Source organism: Rhinolophus sinicus, chromosome X (assembly GCF_036562045.2).
Source record: "Rhinolophus sinicus isolate RSC01 chromosome X, ASM3656204v1, whole genome shotgun sequence".
Taxonomy (NCBI): domain Eukaryota; kingdom Metazoa; phylum Chordata; class Mammalia; order Chiroptera; family Rhinolophidae; genus Rhinolophus; species Rhinolophus sinicus.
Window position 1 is genome coordinate 78,475,488 of NC_133768.1, and position 6,695 is coordinate 78,482,182.

Genomic DNA, 6,695 nt, shown 5'->3' on the forward strand with positions numbered 1-6,695 from the left:
ACTGCAAGCTGCGAAAAACCCGTCGCAGTCGTGGGGTTTGTGGGGGTGGGGTGTGGGCGGGGGAGACCGCGACTGTTGGCGAAAGCGCCTCTCACCTCCCCTCAGCCCCGCCAATGCCTCACCGTGAGGGGGGAGGGAAAGAGGGAAGACCGAGCAGCTGCTCCTGCCTTCTCTACAGCTTGGTGGCCAGGGGTGGAAGGAAGCTGCAGCCGCAACCGCAAGTCAGCCCCCGCTGTCTTGTCCCACCGTCTCATCTCTCGCCCCTCGGTACGGAATTTTCTGTTTCGTTCGTTTGCTCTTCCTGGGCCTCCCCCTCCCCTGGGTGGTGGCAGAGACTGGGCTGAGCGTGGGTGCGGGTAGAAGGGACCAGAGTGTCTCATGGTTCCTGGCTTACAGAGTGTCTCTTTGCCCCTTGGCCTGAGCGTCCCCTGCTTTGGACAGTGACCCCCCACCTGTCCCTCATCTCGGGCTCTGCGCTGGCGGCAGCAGGGTTGCTCCAGCAGCCACGGATCATCCCTGGGGAAGGAGAGTTGAGCCAGCGGGAACACAGGCGAGCGGTCTGCGGATGGCGGGTGCCCTGAGTCGCTGGGGGCTGACTTGGGGGTCCTGTGGAGCCCGCTTGGATCCCTGAGGGTTCTAAGTGTAACCCAGTGTAGGAAGCCCATGAGCGCAGCCCAATTCTTCCATCCTTGCCCCTCTCACCCATAGGGTCAGTCTCCCAAGACCAACCCTAGACTTAAAGGGCTTGGGGTCGAATAGTGGTATAGTAGGGATTAGGGAGTAACTTGCTTAGTGGTGGCAGTAGCGCGTGTGTGTGCCCTTAGGCGACTCTTTGATTTCTGCGGCCTTGCCTTCCTGTCACATGAGGCACCGCTCCACCCCACCTCTCACCCTACACTCTGGCACCCAGAATGCAGACCCTCTTGAACCCTCCTGGAACCTGGAACCAACTGAGTGACCCCAACCCCACCACAAACCTCAGATTTCTACCTGCAACCTGCAGGCGCTTAGGTCCTCTAGCTGGCAGCATCTTCTGACCCCACTGGACAGTCCCAAAGCTCAGCTGTGCCTTTTATCTCCCTTACTACCTCTCTCTGGAAAGCGGGTGTGGTGCACTGCCTTTCTGGACCCTGGGCTATGCCTGAAACCCTTTCCCCTACCTATTCTCTGAACAACCCAAAACAGAGAGAAAGCTCCACTTGAGCTGTACTTCCAGCTGTGGTCTTAAACCCCTGAGCAAACACTGCTAGCCTGAGTAGAGCTCCAGAAAGACCCAGAACTGCCTTCCCTGCCTCAATGGCCCAATGTTCCCATTGCCTTCCGGTGAAACTGGCATAGATATGTCTAGTGGCCACCCTAGCAACTCTCCTAGGCTACCCTGGGAAAGTCCCTCAGGGCACCAAGCATGACAAGTTTTTCTGTTGTGGTTGGTCTCCTTAGCCCTGAGGTGGCCCAGTATATTCTGGGGAGTGTTAAGCTTTTGTGTGGGAGCAAGGCACTAGAGAAAAGTATTGCTTTGGGGGATGAAGAGTTTGTGCGTTCAAAGGGTAGAGGTGAGTTTGGAGCCCCCCTTTATACTGTTTAAACACCTCAGGAAGTGTTTCTAAAGATTGGCCAATGATGTAGATGTAGATGGGAAAAAAAGTCACTTGATCCTGGAAACTTTCTGCCTTTCTTCCACTCAAAGGCAGTTTTACTGTGGTCAGCGACCTCAAATGTACAGCCTCCCAAACAGAAGAGGTCTGTGTGATTATGAAGCTAGTCCCTCCTTTGGCATGAGGAGTGAGTAGGATGTGTGGCTGTGGGCAAAACTTTGGGGCATTTCCTTTTCTCTGACCAAACTGTAGTCCACCTGAAGCTTCTACTTCAAACCTGAGATGCAACCAGTAGCAGTGCTGAGGGAGAAAGAAAGCCTTATTCTTGTGAGCTGTCTCCTTCAAGGGCCCCTATATACAGTACAATTGTCTTTAACATACGAGGATTATAGGTGTTTTTGAATTTGGGTGCTTGCTTTCCCAGTAGATTGTGGATAAGACCCAAATATTTCTATCTGCTCCTGCCCTACCCTGTTAACCTCTTCAGGAGATCAAGGATATACAAAGGAAAACCCTTCCAAAGTTAAAACCTCCATGCAAATATCAGGCGTTACTATAAGAATTTCAGGAGAAACCTACTAGAGGATCTCTTAGTGCAATTAAGAAGCTTATGGGGGCAGGAACCCAAGCATCCCTAGGTGCCTGCATTGTTACAGGGTGGCTCACCGTTTCTGTGGGCATGGAAATATTCAAGGTTTCTACTTTGAGGTTGAGAGTGTATGCTTGTTTGAACTCTCCCAGAGCAATTTGCAACCAGAGGTCACATCTGCAAAAGTGGTTCAAAGCCAAATATAGAAGTGATTGTGCATAATTTAAACCCTGATCTACCTGGCTTTTAGGGGAAGTTTACTCACATGGACTGTCCTATTCAACACCACCCAGATATGACTGACAAAATGCAATTGAGACTTAAACATTTTGGGGCACTGTTTTTTCTCATTTCATACAGCCTCGACCATAGTGGTAAGTGAAATATATAGACCAGAGTTTAGTGCAGTATCATAGGCAAAAAGACATTGATATGAGGAACCCAGACAGTAAAGGCATTTTCTTTTTTTCCCCCATTTTATTTTTTTTTCTTAGTCACTTTTTTAATTAAAATTTATTGGGGTTACAATGGTCAACAAAACTATATAGGTTTCAAGTGTACAATTCTATAATATATCATCTATATATTGTATTATGTGTTCAACACCCAGAGTCAGTTCTTCTTCCATCACCATATATTTGACCCCCTTTATGCTCATCTACCACCCCCAAACCTCCTTACTCTCTGGTAACAATTAAACTGCTGTCTGTGTCTATGACTTTTTGTTTCTTTATTCATTTGCCTTGTTCCTTTGTTGCTTTCAGTTTTATATCCCACATATGAGTGAAGTCATATGGTTCTCAACTTTTTCTATCTGACTTACTCCACTTAGCATAATAATCTCAAGATCCATCCGTATTGTCGCAAATGGCAGTATTTCTTCTTTTCTCATGGCAGAACAGTATTCCATTGTGTATATATACTACATCTTCTTTATCTAATCATCTATCGAAGGACACTTTAGTTGTTTCCATGTCTTGGCCATCATAGATAATGCTGCAATGAACTTTGGAGTACATATGTCTTAATGGATAAATGTTTTCAGATTTTTGGGGGATATATACCCAGGAGAGGGATTGCTGGGTCACATGGTAATTTTATTCTTAATTTTTTGAGGAACCTCCATATTGTTTTCCATAATGGCTATAGCAATTTACATTCCCACCAGGAGTGTATGAGGGTTCCTTTTTCTCCACAACCTCTCCAACAATTGTTATTACTTGTCTTGCTGATGATAGCCATTCTAACTGGTGTGAGGTGGTATCTCATAGTGGTTTTGATTTGTATTTCCCTAAGCACTAGTGAAGTAGAACACATTTTCTTATGTCTTGTTGGGAGAAGTTTCTGTTCATGTACTCTGCCCATTTTTTAACTGGATTGTTTGTCTTTTTTTATTGTTGAGTTGTATGAGTTCCTTATATATCTTGGATATTAGCCCATATCAGAAAAATTTGCAAATGTCTTCTCCTAAGCAGTTGGTTGCCTTTTTGTTTTGTTGATTATTTCTTTTGCTGTGCAGAAGCTTTTTAATTTGATATAATCCCATTCATTTATTTTAGCTTTTACTTCCCTTGCCTTTGAGGTCAAATTCAAAAAATCATCTTTGAACTCAAGGTCCATAAGTTTAGTACCTATGTATTCTTCCATGCAGTTTATTGTTTCAGATTTTGTGTTTAGGTCTTTAATTCATTTTGAGTTAATTTTGGTACACTGTGACACATAGCAGTCTAGTTTCATTCTTTTGGATGTGGCTTTCCAATTCTCCCAGCACCATTTATTGGAGAGGTTTTCTTTTCTCCATTGTATGTTTTTGGCTGCTTTGTTAAAAATTATCTGTCCATATTTATGTGGGTTTATTTCTGGGTTCTTGAGTTTATTCCATTGGTCTCTGTGTCTGTTTTTCTGCTAATACCATGCTGTTTTGATTATTGTTGCCCTGTAGTACTAGCTGTAGTCAGGGAGTATGAACCCTCCAGCATTATTTTTTCACAGGATTGCTTTGGCTATTCGGGGTCTTTTGTGGTTCCATAAAAATCTGATGATTTTTTGTTCTATTTCTTTAAAAAATGCCATTGGGATTTTGATGGGGATTGCATTAAATCTGTCTATTGGTTTGGGTAATATGGCCATTTTAACTATGTTGATTCTTCCAATCCATGAACACAGAGTGTCTTTCCATTTCTTTTTGCCTTCTAAAATGTCTTATAGTTTCCAGTGTATAGGTCCTTCACATCCTGTGCTAAGTTTATTCCTAGGTATTTTATTCTTTTTCTTGCAATTGCAAAAGGAATTGTTTCTTTTTTATTTCTTCTTCTGAGTTTTCATTGTTAGTATATAGGAAAGCAATGGATTTTTGTACATTGATTTTGTAGCCAGTAACTTTGCTGTATTCTTTTATTGGTTCTGGTAGCTTTTTGGTGGAGTCTTTAGGGTTTTCTATATAAGGAATCATGTCATCTGCAAAAAGTGACATTTTAACTTCTTTATTCCCTTTTTGGATGCCTTTTATTTCTTTCTCTTGCCTGACTGATCTAGCTTGGACTTCCAATACCATGTTGAATAGCCATGGTGATAGGTGACAACTCTGTCTTGTTCCTGAATGTAGAGCAAAAGGCTTCAGTTTTTCACCATTAGTTATGATATTAGCTGAGCGTTCGTCATATATGGCCTGTACTATATTAAGGTATTTTCCTTGTATACCCATTTTATTCAGTGTTTTAATCACAAATAATGTTGTATCTTGTCAAACACTTTTTCTGCATCTGTTGATATAATCATATGATTTTCATCTTTTTGTTTGTTTATGTGGTGTATTACACTGATTGATTTGCATATGTTGAACCATCCTTATGCCCCTGGGATAAACCCCACTTGATCGTGATGTATAATCTTTTCAATGCATTGTTGTATTCAATTTATTAGAATTGTGTTTACGATTTTTTGCATCTGTATTCACCAGAGATATTGGTCTGTAATTTATTTTTTGTGTGTGTGTTATCCTTTCCAGGTGTTGGTATCAGAATAATGTTGGCCTCATAAAATGATTTAGGAAGTATTGCCTTTTCTTCATATTTTTGGAAGAGTTTGAGGAAGACAGGTGTTTGATCCTCTTTGACTGTTTGGTAGAATTCACTAGTGAAGCCATCTGATCCTGAACTTTTGCTTTTGTGAAGGTTTTGGATGACTGCTTCAATTTCCTTACTGTTGATTGGTCTATTTAGATTTTCAAGTTCTTCATGATTCAGTCTAGGAAGGCTATATGTTTCTTAGAATTATCCATTTCTTCCAGGTTATTGAGTAAAGGTGTTTTTCCCCCGGTAACAGAGTTTCTCAACCTGGACACTATTGACATTTTGCGCCAGATGATTCCTTATGGTGTGTGTGTGGGGGGCTGACGTGTGCATTGTAGCATGTTTCTCAGCATCCCTGACCTCCACTAGATGCCAGTAACACCCTCTATCTTGTGACAACCAAAGATGCCTCCAGACATTGCCAAATGTCCCCTAGTGGGCAAAATCTCTCTCCCCATTGGGAGCCATCATCTTTTAAGGTAGTGTCACATTTCAAAGACCATATTTCACCTTAGTTATATCCACGTGACATGTCTGTATGTTGTATTGAACAGAATCTCAGAAGATGTGAAATATATTTTTTGAGGAAACAGCAAAAAAAAGGAGTCCTCACCAATTAGTAAATTTTGACAAGTGGTTGAATTCAGTATTGCCACCTCCTCATCACCATCATTCGTTGAGTACTCACTTTGAGTAGGGCATTGAGTAGAGCAAAGATCTATAAGGTATAATCCCAGCATTCAATACATGAACACACTATTGACCTTTATGTCTCCAAAAGGGAAGGGTTACAGAGTTTATGGATAACCAGTTTCTGGATGGAATTCAACCTGGCTTTCTCCCTCTTTTATTTCCCCTTTATCCCCAAACAGTAACTCATTCTTCAAGGTTCTGCCTTAGGGAGATTGCTCTTTGTCTTGCTAATCACCATAGCCCTTGTTGAATATTTTGTGACTCCTCTTAAATGGCACCTATGCAGTAGCAATGTATCCAGCATTGAAATGAAGAGGACATCACAAAGGCTTTAACAAACTGAACAGTTTGAAGGCAAGTTTTTATTTATAAAAGAAAGAATTCTAGCTTCCTGCATGTTAGAGAAATAATGGAAAATAGCAAAGGCAAAGGAAATGGAATGGAATAAGAGATGATTCTTAAAATACTGTGGAATGTTGAGAAAATGCCTTGGTGTGATCAGGGGTTTTAACACTCAGCAGTATCTCTTCCCCAGGAAGTCAGACACAACTGATGTTAGCTGTAGGATCCTGATCAGGATTTCAGCAAAGGAAAATGCAGAAGGAAGTGTGGAATATCCGATCAAAATCAGCTGAGTAAGTTCCTGCCTTAGAAAATAAATTTCCAGTGAGCCAGACCTACATGAGTGTCACTTGCTTTGAATAACTCCTAGCCTAATACCATGCATATATACAGCAAATGTCACTT